We start from the raw sequence: 16,158 nt of genomic DNA, 5'->3' as shown, positions 1-16,158 counted from the left end.
GTGGCAACTTTTGTATGGCAGCAATCTTCAGTTGGATTCAATTTCCCAGAAGGTGGGACCGGCCATTGCAGAGCAGGGCTGAAAAAAGTGAACAGCAGCTCTTTCCACCAGGAAAAAAAGTCTGGAAGCTTTGGCTTCAGGTGTAGATGTTGGGGCAGCCTGGGCACTTCTTGGGCAGGAAGTGTTTTCCTTGGTGGCACCTTTTGTCTGGCAGGAATCTTCATTTGGAGTAAATTTTTCCAGGAGGTGGGACCGGCCATTGCAGCGCAGGCCTGAAAAAAGGGAACAGCAGCTCTTTCCACCAGGAAAAAAAGTCTGGATCCTTTGGCTTTGAGGTGCAGTTCTTGGGGCAGCCTGGGCACTTCTTGGGCAGTAAAGAGCTTCCTGTGGTGGCAACTTTTGTCTGGCAGGAATCTTTATCTGGAGTCTATTTTGGATGTTACTTTGACCTATTCAGGAGTGGGCTAAAAAAAAGGGAATTAGCAGCCCTTTCCCTCAGGAAAAATAGTCTGGAAGGTTTGACTTTGAGGTTCAGTTGTTGGGGCAGCCTGGGCACCTCTTGGGCAGGAAGAGTTTTCTGTGGTGGCAACTTTTGTCTGGTAGGAATCTTTATTTGGATTCAATGTTCCAGAAGGTGGGACAGGCCATTGCAGCGCAGCGCAGAAAAAAGGGAACAGCAGCTCTTTCCACCAGGAAAAAAAGGCTGGAAGCATTGGATTTGAGGTGTAGTTGTTGGGCACCCTGGGCACTTCTTGGGCAGCAAGAACTTTCTGTGGTGGCACCTTTTGTCTGGCAGGAATCTTTATCTGGAGTCTATTTTGGGTGTTACTTTGACCGATTCAGGAGTGGGCCAAAACAAAGGGAATTAGCAGCTCTTTCCCTCAGGAAAAAAAAGTCTGGAAGGTTTGACTTTGAGGTTCATTTGGTGGGGCAGCCTGGGCACTTCTTGGGCAGCAAGACTTTCTGTGGTGGCACCTTTTGTCTGGCAGGAATCTTCATTTGGATTGAAGTTTTCAGGAGGTGGGACCGGCCATTGCAGCGCAGGGCAGAAAAAAAGGAACAGCAGCTCTTTCCACCAGGAAAAAAATATCTGGAAGCTTTGGCTTTGAGGTGCAGTTTTTGCGCAGCCTGGGCACTTCTTGGGCAGGAAGACCTTTCTGTGGTGGCACATTTTCTCTGGCAAGGATCTTCATTTAGATTCAGTTTTTCAGGAGGTGGGACCGGCCATTGGAGCTCAGGGCAAAAAAAAAGGGAACAGCAGCTCCTTCAATCAGGAAAAAAACTCTGGAAGCTTTGGCTTTGAGGTGCAGTTGTTGGGGCAGCCTGGGCACTTCTTGGGCAGCAAGAGCTTCCTGTGGTGGCAACGTTTGTCTGGCAGGAATCTTCAGTTGGATTCAATTTTCCAGAAGGTGGGACAGGCCGTTGCAGTACAGGGCTGAAAAAAGGGAACAGCAGTTTTTTCCACCAGGAAAAAAAGTCTGGAAGCTTTGGCTTTGAAGTGCAGTTGTTGGGGTAGCCTGGGCACTTCTTGGGCAGCAAGAACTTTCTGTGGTGGCACCTTTTGTCTGGCAGGAATCTTCAGTTGGATTCAATTTTCCAGAAAGTGGGACAGGCCATTGCAGTACAGGGCAGAAAAAAGGGAACAGCAGCTCTTTCCACCAGGAAAAAAAGGCTGGAAGCTTTGGATTTGAGGTGCAGTTGTTGGGGTAGTCTGGGCACTTCTTGGGCAGCAAGAACTTTCTGTGGTGGCACCTTTTGTCTAGCAGGAATCTTCATTTGGATTGAAGTTTTCAGGAGGTGGGACCGGCCATTGCAGCGCAGGGCAGAAAAAAAGGAACAGCAGCTCTTTCCACCAGGAAAAAAGTCTGGAAGCTTTGGCTTTGAGGTGCAGTTGTTGGGGCAGCCTGGGCACTTCTTGGGCAGCAAGAGCTTCCTGTGCTGGCACCTTTTGTCTGTCAGGAATCTTTATCTGGAGTCTATTTTGGGTGTTACATTGACCTATTCAGGAGTGGGCCAAAAAAAAGGGAATTAGCAGCTCTTTCCATCAGGAAAAAAAAGTCTGGAAGGTTTGACTTTGAGGTTCATTTGGTGGGGCAGCCTGGGCACTTCTTGGGCAGCAAGACTTTCTGTGGTGGCACCTTTTGTCTGGCAGGAATCTTCATTTGGATTGAAGTTTTCAGGAGGTGGGACCGGCCATTGCAGCGCAGGGCAGAAAAAAAGGAACAGCAGCTCTTTCCACCAGGAAAAAAATATCTGGAAGCTTTGGCTTTGAGGTGCAGTTTTTGCGCAGCCTGGGCACTTCTTGGGCAGGAAGACCTTTCTGTGGTGGCACATTTTCTCTGGCAAGGATCTTCATTTAGATTCAGTTTTCAGGAGGTGGGACCGGCCATTGGAGCACAGGGCAAAAAAAAAGGGAACAGCAGCTCCTTCAATCAGGAAAAAAACTCTGGAAGCTTTGGCTTTGAGGTGCAGTTGTTGGGGCAGCCTGGGCACTTCTTGGGCAGCAAGAGCTTTCTGTGGTGGCACCTTTTGTCTCGGAGGTGTTTGTTCCCTGTTAGCAAGTCCCTTATGGCGTCAATCAGAGAACACTTGGACTGCTCACAGGGCATGATGAAGGAATACAGCAGCATTGCGGAAAGAGGAGGTAGAAAAATACATTCCTGTATCTAATATACTTCCTCAATTTGAGAAATCGCTAATCTTGTCACATGATTTGTACTGGAACCTTCTAAGGATGTACTTTTGCCCAGACCCTTTGCTCCAGATGTGCCAGCTACACCAAAGGAAACCAGAGAGAATCTCAGCGAAGCCAAAAATCAGCTCTTATGGCACTTGGCACTCTATGGGGTTTAGCACTGGAGCTCAATCTCTCTGGGATGGCTGGTCCAGAACAGTTCATTTAATCAATGATGCTCTTGCTGAATTTCCCTGGGTATGTTGCAATTGGCTACTGAGGCTGAAAGGTTTCCTGGAAGGATTTTTATCTTTTGAAACTACAGGCTGAATTTGAGGGATAAACTCCAGTATTCTGAAAGTGGAAAGTTGATCAAACAGAAAAGACTGTTTCTTCTACAACAGATTTGAAATAGTCCACTTGTAAAAATCACAAAGCTTGAAGCCTACTCAGCAGAGCTCATTCCTCATCTGCACTGATCATCAGCAACTGGACTCTCTCCTACTTCAGGGTCTCATCTGTGTACACTGGATTAAGGCCTCCTAACTTCTTAAGAAAACTAGTGTTATAAGCTCACAGTTCTGCCAAGGTTTCCTTAGCAGATGGGTTGAAAAGCAAAACTTTGTTGCCATGACCCACGAATGCAGAGCCCAAGGTTGTTTGTGGTGCTAGCTTTGCTCCACTCTCTAATAACTTCTGTCCAGATCAGTGCTGGCAACAAGAATTCCAGGTTAACGCTTGTTTCATTTTTCAGGCTTTGCATTTCAAGGATGGGGAGTTGTTATTGGAAACTCTGCCATGGCTGTCAGTAACAGCCTCGGAAAACAGTTTGTCTTATTTCTGAGGGAGAAGTTTCCAACCCAGCTTTAGAGTATGCAAATAGCTGAATGACTTGTTGTACAATTGGAAATAAAAATCAATACATTTGCTCTGATTAAGGTCTTAACTTATATTTGGCTAAAGAGTTCTTTTCTTGATACCTTCTTTAAAAAATAGGACCCATAAGCAGAAAGGTGATCTCCTAAAGTGTTGTAACCATTTAAGTCCACTTGTTGCCACACAACAATAGCATGCCAATATCACATCCAAAGATACAGAATCTTACAGAGATACACACAAATATATACCTATACATATCTATGTATGTATATCTATCTACCTATACATACCTCTACATATCTATACAAATACACACAAGAAAGTTTGGGGTTCCTGATGAGAGTTCTACACGGGTAATGAACAGAGGACTGGTTTGATGTGTCATACAACTGTGGGGACCATGAACGTATGTTCTGAGCTTTGATTTACTGTCCTGGTTTGTAACTGCCTGCCTTCCCTTTGGGGGGAACACAGGCCTCTATTTTGCACGGTCTGTTTTGTTTTACTTGGCAGTGTAGACTGCTCCGCCTGGGCAACCCACTGCAGTGCCCGAGCCCCCCCCGAAAAACACAGGGAGAAACCTTTCTCCAGGAGCTGACCTGAAGCTCCCCTGCCTCAGCCTCGGGCCACGTCCCCCGCTCCTCCCAGCGCAGGCTCCTTTCCAGCAGCCCCCTCGGCAGAAGGCGGCTCAGGGCTCCCCTCTGCCCCCCCGGCCGGCTCCGCTCCGGCCCCGCTCCCGCCACGGCCCCGCTCGGCTCTGCACGGGGAAGGAACGCGCCCAGCCCCGGACAGACACCCCCGGGGGCCGTGCACCGGGGGACTGTCCCCGGGGCTCACTCACCGGGGGTCCCTCCCTGGGGTTCCCTCCCCGGGGGTCACTTGCCAGGGGTTGTTCACCGCGGGTCGCTCACTGGGGGTCCCTCCGCAGGGGTCACTTACCTGGGCTTCTTCCCCGCGAGTCGCTCACCGGGGGTCACTTACTGGGGGTCGCTCACCGGGGGTCGCTCACCAGCGGCCACTCGCCGGGGGCCGCGCACGGGGGGTCCCTCCCCCGGGGCCGCGCACCGGGGACCACTCGCCGGGGGTCTTGGGGTCGCTGCCCGGGGGTCGCTCAGCGGCAGCGCTCCCGCTCCAGGCCCCGCCCGCTCCCACCCAAACCCCACCAACTGCCCCTCTCGGCCCCGCCCCCGCCCCGCCCAATCCCCGCCTCGCCCCGCCCACTCCGCCGCCTCCCATTGGCTGCGCACGTTCGGCCCTGGAGCGAGGAGCGCGCGGGGAGCGTTGCCTGGAAACCGGCGAGGGAATCCCGGGAATCCTCGGGGCGCCGGCGCTGCCCCCCCACTCCTGGAGCGAGCGGCCGTGCCCGCCCGGGAGCGGGCACTCAGCGCCTGGCTGCGGCCGCCACAACGGGCAGGGAAGCAGGCGCGCGGAAGGCGGGCTTCGGGCCCCGGGCAGCGAGGAGCCCTAAAAAGAACAAAAGTGTTGAAAGAGAGGGAACTCATCGCACCATCACAGAACATGCTGAGGTGGAAGGGACCCACGAGGAGCGTCGAGTCCAAGCCTTTGCCCGGCACAGCACCGACCCCAAGAGTCACACCGTGTGCCTGAACTCTGCCAGCCTTGGTGCTGTGACCACTGCCCTGGGGAGCCTGGTCCAGTGCCAACCACCCTCGGAGGGAAGAACCTTTCTCAAATATCCACCCTCACCCCACGTGAGAAAAACCTATTTGCAACCAAAATAAAAAAGTTTCTATTTTCTTCCTTCCCCTTCTCCTTATTTAGTGTTTACACAACAGTACTGCAGTGCCCTACTGGCTCAAAACTGAAATACTTGAAGTCCTTGCCGTATAGGCTGGATTTTGTCCCTTAGGCAGAGGCTAATCTGCCTGCAGTCCACCAGGACTGCCAGAGCTTGGGGAAGGGATGGAGGCTATCGCAGGACGGAACAGAGATGCGGAGATATTCCCTGATATTCTACTCTAGAGGCGGCTCAAGAGACAGCCCTGGAGTTGGAAGCACTTGCCTTCGTCACTGGACGATCTTGTCCAGCACCACCGGTCAGATGTGTGGGGTTTATGTCCCACAGCAAATTAAAAACACCACAGCCATTATGTAAATGTGTATTTGTTTGAGTATTCACCCTGATGGTGTTCAGGCAGTTAGGCTGAGGTACTTTGTGGATTTTTGGAACAGAAATAACATCTTTTAAGGGTGTCTGTGACCGGCTGAGGTGCAGGATGTGGCCTCTCTATTTTTAGCATCTGCTGGTACGCCCATCTGTAGTGAGAAAACATCCTGTGAGTGTTAATTTAGGTGATGCAACCTTTTAAGTCTGGAGAACTACTTCCTTCTTCAAAGCTTGCTAATTCTCATGAAAGAAAGAAAGAGAATTTCATGACAGTGACCTATTTTTCACTTTGAATATCCCAACTATTGGTGAGCATTTACATTAAAATATTTGAAGTTTAATACATTTTGCAAAATGTCCTGGATGTTGAGGGATGTAGTGATGAACTCAGAATTAGAAAGTGGAGATTGTCTTCTTTTTCTTTGAAGCTCACAGGCCTATGAAAAAAAAAGCTTTCTAGAGAAACTTAAATTTTTTTATCTAATTTGTACACATTTCTACAATTAGGACAGCTGTAGGTTCACCCCTGGCAAAATCTCTCTGCTGGTAACCCAGCCACATGCTGATTAATCCTTATTTCATGTTCAAGTGACCATGATATTTTGGTCAGCTGGCGACAGAGCGGTCCAGGTGGTAAAGGAACAAGGACTGAACAGTATGAGCAGCATTTGCCTTTTTCTCTCCTCCATCCCCCTTTTCTATATATTATACTTTGCCACTTTCTCTGCTCAGCACACAGGAATTTGCTGGATGCATCCATGAATGCAGAACCCACTGGAATCACGACATTTGTTCCAAAGGATCCAGCTAGTGCCAGGGAAGCAGAAGTTATGACTGTGTAACAACCACACTGTGAGGAGGAACAAGACTGAAAACCACTTTCCGTAAAGGGAAGGATTTGAACTGGTGTTGGAGATGTGCAAGGCTCTGTTATTCTCCCTCCTTAAGTTGTTGACAGGACACAGTCCCCTCTCTTACCTGTCATTGAAAGGTCCTTCTAGTTACACTTATGGCAGTGTAACTTTGTACCAACATCAGCCGTGCACTGTAAGGCTGCTGAGGTTTCCAAAATCCACCTTTTTTATTTCTGCTAGTTCTGCTTCGTATCCTTCAAGCCAGTACACAAGAACAAAGCTTCAGCAAAGCCTACCTAACATTTTCTTTTGTTTCTGACATCATTAGCCAACGTAAACCAAACCATTAACGGGCATCTAAAAATATTTCTGGAAGTTTTCACGTGCTCGGTGAGGATTCCAAAGTTTTCTTTGAGGGAGACTCAGGGAGACTCTAGAAGAAGATTTTTGGTCCAGGAAAAAAAAAAATAAATAACGCAGCTGAAGCCCAGGCACCGTTGTATGAAGCAGATTGATTAACCTCAGTGCTGCTGCGTTCCCACTGGAATACACACTGGAATGACACTGGAATGCCGCCGGATTTCCTACTGGCCGCCCGGAAGCGGCTCCTCCCGTGACTCCCAGCGCGGCAGGACCGCCTCCCGCTTCCAGCCGGCACATCCTGCCTGGCCTCGCCTCCCCTGCCCGCCCCGATCCATCCCGGCCCGCCCCGATCCCACGCGATCCTCCCTCCTGCCCGGGTGAGTGCGGGGCCGCGGGACGGGAAGGGGCTGGATGGAGGCGGCGGGAGCCGGGAGGGGGGAGCGGGGACACCGCGTGTCCTCGGAGCCGCTGTGCCCGGCGGTATTCCCGCTGTGCCCGGCGGTATTCCCGCTGTGCCCGGCGCTATTCCCGCTGTGCCCGGCGGTGTTCCCGCTGTGCCCGGCGGTATTCCCGCTGCGCCCGGCGGTATTCCCGCTGCGCCCGGCGGTATTCCCGCTGTGCCCGGCGGTATTCCCGCTGTGCCCGGCGGTATTCCCGCTGTGCCCGGCGCTATTCCCGCTGTGCCCGGCTGTATTCCCGCTATGCCCGGCGGTATTCCCGCTGTGCCCGGCGGTATTCCCGCTCTGCCCGGCGGTATTCCCGCTGTGCCCGGCGGTATTCCCGCTCTACCCGGCGGTATTCCCGCTGTGCCCGGCGGTATTCCCGCCGCTTCCCAGGGAGCTGCCGTGGTGTGGGAGGGAACAGCCCTGGCGGGGAGCAGCTGCTCCCGTGTGGGGTTCTGCGCTGGGGTTTGTCCTCCAGCCCGGCACGGAAGGAATTGGGGGTGCTGGTGGGTGGAAAGTTGGGGCTGAGCTGGCGCTGAGCTCCCAGCCCAGAAATCCGGGCGTATCCTGCATCCCATTCAGCGGGCCGTGGGTGAGGGAGGGGGTTCTGCCCCTCTGCCGTGCTCTGGTGATTCTCCACCTGGAGCGCTGCATCCAGCTCTGGAGCTCCCAGCGTGAGAAGGGCACAGACCTGTTGGATCAAGTCCAGGGAAGGCCAGGAAGATGATGAGAGGGATGGAGCAGCTGCGGAGACAGGCTGGGAGAGTTGGGATGGCTCAATCTGGAGAAGTCTCTGTGGAGACCTCCTTGCAGCCTGTCAGGACTTAAGTGGTGCAAGAAAGATGGAGAGGGACTTTTTATGAGGGTCTGTAGCTGCAGGACAAGGGGCAATGGGTTTAAGCTGAACGGTTTAGGTTTAGACTAAATGTAAGGGAGAATTTTTTTCTGCTGGAGGGTGGTGAGGCATTGGCTCAGGTTGCCCCGAGAAGCTGTGGATGCCCCATCCCTGGCAGTGCTCAAGGCCTGGTTGGATCCTGTTGGATGGGGGTTTGAGCAACTAGATCTTGTGGAAGGTATCCCTGCCCATGGCAGGGGGCTTGGAACAGCTGTAATAACCAGCAGAACGCTACAGAACAGCACGTGTTGTAAATGAAGCTGCGTTCTATGAATAGTAAATATCTGAATGTAACTTCTTTAAATCAGTGTGAATGAGCTGAGAGGTTGGTACAATGGATGTAGGTCTGGAATTCAAAACTATTAATCCAGGCTTGGTTGCATTTGTGTTGCTGTCATTTGGGGATGTCAGCTTTAGATCTTGGTGCCTTCAGCAGCATCTTCAGATCTTGCTGTCAGTCAGGGACTGATTTTCAGTCTTTAATTTTTTACACATTCCCTTGCCTCATGCTGCAGTTGGGAATGTTCATTCTCTCAGGAAGGAGGTGATGTGAATTCCCTCCTGCAGGGCTGAGGTGACCCTCGGTTACTGTTGAGGGACAGGCTGTGCAGGAGCTGCTGATGAAACACTGTCCAGGAGTTAGTGGGCCAGCAAGGGTGTCCTGCTGCACAGAAGAACTTAGTGCTGCATGTAAATACCAGAACTGGAGTTTAAGTTTCAAAATACGGGATCTGTGTAAATAAAAGTATCTCAACAAATTGATAGCATTTCCTATCAAATGGGTGTAGGGAGTAGAGCTGTCATTTTTACTTAGGAATTATGGCATCAGCACGTTCAAACTTCTCAGGTGTTGGCTTTCCAGACTTGCACAGTTACCTACCATTGCTTGATTTTCCCCTTAACTTTCCTGAGAATTTGGCAGCCAAACCATTTGTAGATCAACTTCTTTATTTTGGCATAATGGTACACAATCATACTATCTGCCTGGGAAAAACAAAGTAAATGACTTCCAGCTTTAAAATGAAATGTCTGTGCTTGTATGAAAGAATTCTTTTTGTTCTACATAAACAAAGCTTGACAGCTCGACAGGACTGAAAGCAGAATCTTGGCCTTTTAGTTCTTAAACTGGTCAATTTTACAAGTTTTAAACTTGTAAATGTAGTAATTCCAGAGCATCAACAGGAAGGCCTAACAATGTTCCCTGTCTTCTGTAAACTGTTAATGCTTTGGAGCAAATAGTGAGGCTCTGAAACCAGAGCTGTTCCCGGGATACTCTGATATCCCACTGGGTAGGGTAAGAGTTGTTGCTCTGGGCCCGTGAGCTCTTGAGGTTGTGTTGCTGGTTGATTGTTTTGGTCCTCTCTCCTCTTGAACAGGAACCATGCCCAAGAAAGGAGGGAAGCATGCTGAGATGGGAAAAGAAACACAGGCACAGTGTAAACGAGCAAAGCTGGAAGCAGCTTGTTCTCCCTCAGTCCTGAGTTTTGAGAACCCAGACAGCCTCTTCGGGAGCTTGATCTCCCCCATCAAAGAAGAGGTGTTTTTCAAGGAGTACTGGGAGCAAAAGCCACTGCTCGTCCAGAGCAATGATCCCCTGGTGGCTGCTTACTGCCTGTCCCTGTTCCAGCTGTCAGACTTGAAGGAGCTGTGCAGCCAGGGCCTGTACTATGGGCGAGATGTGAATATCTGCAGTGTGTGAATGGAAAGAAGAAGGTTTTAAATAAAGAAGGCAAAGTGAATTACATGCAGCTGAAGAAGGATTTTGACCAGAAAAAGGCAACAATACAGTTTCATCAGCCTCAGAGATTTAAGGTGGGATTGTTTCACTGGATACAATTGATGCTGGCTTAATAATGTGGTGTGTTTTGCTTGAGTTGCACTAGACATGGCTTCATCTCTGTCCCCAGGGGAAGTGGTTGACATTGATGACCTGCTGAAATCTTTACATGAGCTGTATTAAAACACAGTTTATACTTTTGCACTGTCCATCATGTTTCACTGCTCTGCAGTAAGAACAAAATCTGATTCATGCTATAATATGTGTAATAATATATTCTTTTTAAAATTTTGCTCTGTCACATAAAAGTTTGGAAAAAAAACCAAATGCACAAAACTGATGATTAGGCATCTGTGCTTAAATTATCCCTTCTGCCCCACTGTTTCCTTGTGCAAACTTTGTGGCTTTTGAGCCACTTCCCTTTAATGGAGGGTAAGGTGTGAAACCATGTGAAATATTTCCAGTGTTCTTGCCAGTGAATTGCACCATGGAAAGGTACCAGCCCATTTTAGCTGAGTGTTCTCAGTCCTTGAGTTTGAGAACGAGACAGTGGTGCTGCACAGTTGTGTAAAGGACTTGGATTCTTGGAGGTGCTTTGATTCAGGTAGCCTTGAAGGTGTCAACACAATTGAATTGTGAGGGGGACCCAAATAAGATCCCAAATACAAGCTGAGTCCCAGGTATAGTGTTCCTGGCTGCTGTCAGCTTTAATGGCCAAGCTGCACTTGTGTGGATCTGGTACTTGGCACGTTCTGCTGTTTCCCTTCAGTGCCTTGTCTGTCACATGTGGGGTGTGGATGAGTCAAGTTTGGTTTTGAATATTCCCAAATGATTGGAGTAACTGGTGAAAGGTCTCTAACCTTTGTATGTTCTCTCTGGTGAGAGAATGCAGGTCCTGCATGTGCTTCTTGTCTTATGGTGTTTTGCTGTTTGTGGGATTATTTTCCTCTGTTCAGCCTTGTCTGTCTGGTTGTGCAGCCCAAAGATGGCACAGGGAAGAGAACAAACCCAGGTTGGGGCACCAGACTTTTTGGCTTAGCAATGACTCTCATGGCAGATCCCCTTTGCATCTCCAGTGCTCTCCTTCAGGAGAAACACTGGTACAGAGCACCTTCCTTCCCAGCCTCTGTGTCCCTGATGTGATCATTCTTCCCAAGCCATGGGGAGGATGTGGGCTGGGCTTGGCTGAGCTCTTCAGCAAGTAACAGCATCTTTTTTTTTTACAGGAGGAGCTGTGGAAGATTCAGGAGAAGCTGGAGTGCTACTTTGGGTCTCTGGTGGGGTCCAATGTTTACATCCCTCCCCAGGGATCCCAGGGCCTTCCTCCTCACTATGATGATGTTGAGGTAGGACAGCACAACCTTGCCTGTGAAATTGTGCATGGGCTTTTGCTGATGGCAGTGTTTGCTGCTGTGTGTGTGCTTCTAACCCTCCCCCCCACTAAACATTATAGGAAAATGTGGGGGTTTTATTTGTGTTTCCTTGTAGTCGTTTTTCTTACATATTTTTGCTGAAAAATTACTAATAGTAATATCTAATCATAATATCATGTAAACTGGGTTTTCCAGACCTGGTATTTCCATTAGATAAAAAGAGAAGTTTGTTTTCACAGCTGCAGAAGCTTTCTAGCACCTGTTTTTTCATTTTCACTTCATTCAGGCCCCAAGAATTTACAAGTCCTTTTTCCTTTACTAAGTACTTGCTCTTTCTTCAGCTGGACTGTAACAGCAGACTGGTTGTGCTTTTTGGTCCTGCTGTTTTTAAGAAGTTACTGATATGATGAATTCCTGTGGTCCAAATGCATTTTAAATCAGCTTCTAAAAGAAACATACAAATATACACTGCGTTATAAAGAAAAAATTGGACTATCCCACTTAAACCAAATCAAAAAGTCCAATCCTTATATGTATATTTTGCTTTTTAATATTTTCATTTCCATTAAATACACCTGGAGTTTCATTTTCCTTATGCTTGTTATTCAGCAGCCTCACATCCAGCATTTCTAACTCATGCCATCTACCCCCATTGGGCACCCTATAGAGGTTTCTGATGCTCTGTTGGGGATAAGCCTCTTTCACCTGAAATTTTGGCTGTTTGTGTGGCAGATGTTCCTTTTGGGTTAGTTCTCTAGCACTTACTTAAGTGACTGGAGAGAAACAGGGATTTCCAAATGCCTGCCTTAGGATAAAACAGATCCCACTTCACAACTCCTCTGTCTGTTGTCTCTAAATAGAGACAAAAAAAAATTAGTTCAAATTTAAATTTCTCTGAATTGTAGCTATCTAAAAATTAATGTGAAAGGAATTACTTCCTTATGGATTTGGATTTATGGTCTTTTGCAGGTGTTTATCCTTCAGCTGGAAGGCGAGAAACACTGGCGGCTCCATAAACCAAGGGTGCCTTTAGCTCGGGAATATGATGTGGAATCAGAAGATAGGATTGGGAATCCCACACATGAGTTCCTATTAAAGGTATGAGAATTTCATTGCCTTAGGTGGTCTGGGCTGTGATTGCCAGAAAAGTTAAAAGTGGTCCATTTCTTGAAGGCAGTGATTGTGGCTGTGAAACTGAGGGGAGGGTTTGCACACTGCGAGCACGAGAAATTTGGGTGATAGTTGTCTGTATCCTTTTTTAAAGGTATCCTTTGCTTCTAGTATTTAAATAATGGGCCAAAACCCCCAGTTATTTCTGTAAATTGACTAGTACTCTCCAGGTTGGGCACCCTGACTCCTAGGTCATGTTTGTGGAGTTGTGTGCAGAAAAAACACTGGGTTTGTGTATGGTTATAAAACATTTTTATGCTTTTACGTGCTGCCTGTAATCCCTCAGGCTAATCCTTCTGTGCACTGAGACTTACTGCTGCACTGAACATTGTCACTGTTCTGGTGAATGAGATTTAAATATTTATCCTTGGCTGATAAAGAAAAGCATGAACCAAGCCCCATATAAACTTGCTGTATTAATTGCTCTTCCTTTTTCCAAACGTGAAATTCAAGTGTTTGGTTGGTGGTTGATTTTTGGAATAAAAGGAACATTTCATGAAGATTACTGAGTGTCAGCAGGGAATCTGGTGCTTGTCCTGTTCTGTTTTACCTGCTTTTGAAGTGTTACTTGTCCAGCTGGTGGTGCTGCTCCATGCTGGAATCCTCAGGAGTTTCTCTGCCTTTTGGCCTATTATGGAGCCTCTCTCTGCTCTTCTCAGTGTCCAGAGCTGCATTTGGGTGTAGGTGTTTTAGGAATAGTGTGACATGTTGGATGGTGTAGGTGTTTTAGGAATAGTGTGACCCATTGGGTGGGATGCTGACATCATGAGCTGTGTTGTTTGACAGAGGGGAATATTCAATCGTCATCGTGTACTGGGTAATGCAAAGTCTAGTAAATTACAGTTCCCTTTTTCATTTCTGGAATATTTGGGACCAGACTTCAGTGCCTTTCATTTTTATGGAATAATGATGGGCTTAAAAGTTATCCAAGTTTTTAATTTATTTTTCTTCTGTTTGCTGTTGTTCACTTCCTGTGACCCATTTCTTCTGGGTGGCTGGTGTCAAAGTTTGGTTGTCTCTTTGTGGCTGCCTCTGAGAGGGATGCTGTTGTTTGACTCTATTTCCTCCCTAAACATCTTTCTAGAATATTTCCTTTCTCCATCTTTCAAATGAAGAGAATTCAGAATACTCTTGGTTGGTGTAGTCCCCACTCTGGTAAGGAAGGCAGTTTTCTTTGACTGTGCTGTCCAACTCTGTAGGTGTTTACAGGACAAGCCATAAGTAAACTTTTATTTCCTTCTTGGAGGCAATTTTATGTGCTTTACACCTTTCTTGCCTTGACTTTCCTTATCTAGTTTTTTTTCAGTGTGGAGTTTTAATTTACATAGGTGAGAAGAAAGATAGGGAGGAGGAGGAGGAAGGTCGTACCTGTTTTTTAAGTGCTTTAACTGAAAATCTCAGACAACAGTATTGTAACAGATTACCATTTTTACAGAATATTTGGCTTTTCTCGTGGAATACTAGCCTTTTCTTTTGATGTGATCTGACCAAATCCCCATTTCACTGCTCCTCTGCCAGCCCACTGTGTTGCCAGCAGGTCCATCTCAGCTGCTTCTTTGTCCTCTTCCTGCAGCTCAGTGGGAGTCTGTGTGTTCTGTGATGTTAAAAAGCTTGTTTCACGTTTTCAGCAAATATTGACAGCAGGTTGGAAAGTTTAAGGTTCTGAACTTCTGGCTTAGTGTTCTTTATGTTATTAAAGTGTACATTGCAGGACTACTCCATTTTGTGATTCTAAAGGATATGTATTGTCAGACTGTCTGCTCAGAGAGTATTTTCTCTGACTGCAGTAAGGTTTGACCTGGTGCCCTAAATATATCAATTTTCTTGCAGCCAGGTGACTTCCTGTACTTCCCAAGAGGGACCATCCACCAAGCTGACACTCCTCTTGGGACCTCCCATTCCACACACGTGACCATCAGTACCTACCAAAACAAGTAATTATTCTTTATCTTTTGTTTTGTGTGGCTTTCCTCTGCCAAGTGATGTGTGTGAGGAGTACAGACCTGAGATGTGGTGAAGTTTTGGGGCTTGGGGGAAGGAGGGGAGCAAGAAGACTGTTGTTGTTTGAAGCAGCCTGTTTGAGAGGTTTTCATGCAGCAAGCTTGATTGCTTTTTAATTGCTTATTTTATTATTTACCAGCTGTAGGCTTTAATGTGGAAAATGTTACAACTGCAAACTCACTTCTGTATTTAAACAAATCTCTCATCAGTGGCTGAAGTTACTGTTCATTTCATAGCTCAGATAAAGAGTCCTGAGTTACTCCTTTCATCATGTTTTCTCCTGTATTTGATAGTCACCTGCACTAATCTTCTGACAGATTTGCTGCCAATTCTTCCTTGCAAACATTTTCTGCTTATCTGTGTTTTTTTTATCTCCTACCCCATGTATGCAAGTCAGATTTCCTATGACACACTCCCAGTCCTTGTGCCCACACTGTTATCACACAGGGAAATGTTCTTGCCAACCTGATCAGCCTCCCAGATGCTGGGTTTGGAGCCATTGGTCTGAGTTAGGAATTAGGAAGGGCAGAACAAGTTTGGGCATATTCTAGATAACTGTGAGATGAATCTCTAACCACCAGCTGTGCCATTCTGGAAGCCAGGATGGGCTGGTAACTTCATCTGGCCACTCCTCCAACATGGAGAGAGGGTTAAGAGGAAGCTGCTCAAAGGTGTCAGTCTTCTTAAAAGTTGGGTTCAGATTATTTCAATTTACACATGTGTTCTTTTATTCAGAAGGTAAAAAAAAACTAACCCCAAAAAACAGGAGAGGAAAAGGAAAAGCTGCTCTTCTTCCAAGGTTAAAAAGTGGAGTCATGCCCCGTTAAGGCTGTTGGTAATGAAGTGCTGACATCCTGCCTCTGCACCTCCTGTCAGCAAGTGCAGGGAAAACAAGCAAGAGTCCTGGTGCAGGCTGGTGTTCTGACTTGTAGATGGAAGTATGATCTGGAAGCATTTCCTTGGCAAATTGAAGAGAAATCCTTGAAAGCAGCTGTGGAGGAAGTGCTGGTGGAGGTGGCACTTCCAGGTATTTTCAGGTTTGTCTGGGCCAGATCCCAGCAGGAGAGAAGTGTGCACATGCGGGATAAGCAGGGCAGTTTGGAAAAGCAGTCCCTTCACAGCCCGGCTCCCCCCAGCCCCCTTTGGGGGTGACCCCCCGCCCCTCGCGCTCCCTTTGGGGTCCCCCCCGCTCTTTCCCCCCCGCCGCTTTCCCGCCGTGCCCGCCCCGCTCACCCGACAGGGCGGGGCCGGCAGGGACGGGGCGGGGACGGGCCGAGCGCTGATTGGCTGCGGCGGGGGCTCGAGAGGCGGGGCGTGCGCAGAGCGCCATGTTGTCTGCGGGGCAGCGGTAGCGGCGGAGGTGCGGCTGCGCTCGGAGAGCGCGATTCTGGGGATCCGCTCGGGGCTGCGGGGAGCGCGGCTGTGGGTGGAAAGGCTGGAGGGCTCGGGAGGGTTTAGCCGAGGGGTTCGGGGGTTCCCGAGGGTCAGAGTGCGGGGCCTGGAACCCGTGCGGGGGGGTGGGGCTGTCCCAGCGCCCTGGCTGCACTGCGCAGGCGCGCCGGCGTTACCCGCCGGCATTACCCGCGACCCGCCATTACCCC

General features: G+C 48.5%; 1 long non-coding RNA gene and 1 pseudogene across 1 annotated transcript in view; one reads left to right on the top strand and one right to left on the bottom strand.

The window, feature by feature from the left end:
- Positions 1–16,158, bottom strand: part of LOC135405704 (uncharacterized) — a 614,579-nt gene that overhangs the window by 371,580 nt on the left and 226,841 nt on the right. The gene's annotated exons all lie outside the window — the stretch shown is intronic.
- Positions 2,910–14,625, top strand: LOC135404696 (ribosomal oxygenase 2-like; annotated as a pseudogene).

This window comes from Pseudopipra pipra, chromosome W (genome assembly GCF_036250125.1).
Source record: "Pseudopipra pipra isolate bDixPip1 chromosome W, bDixPip1.hap1, whole genome shotgun sequence".
In the NCBI taxonomy this organism is placed as follows: Eukaryota; Metazoa; Chordata; class Aves; order Passeriformes; family Pipridae; genus Pseudopipra; species Pseudopipra pipra.
This window is presented reverse-complemented; position numbering and strand designations above follow the sequence as displayed.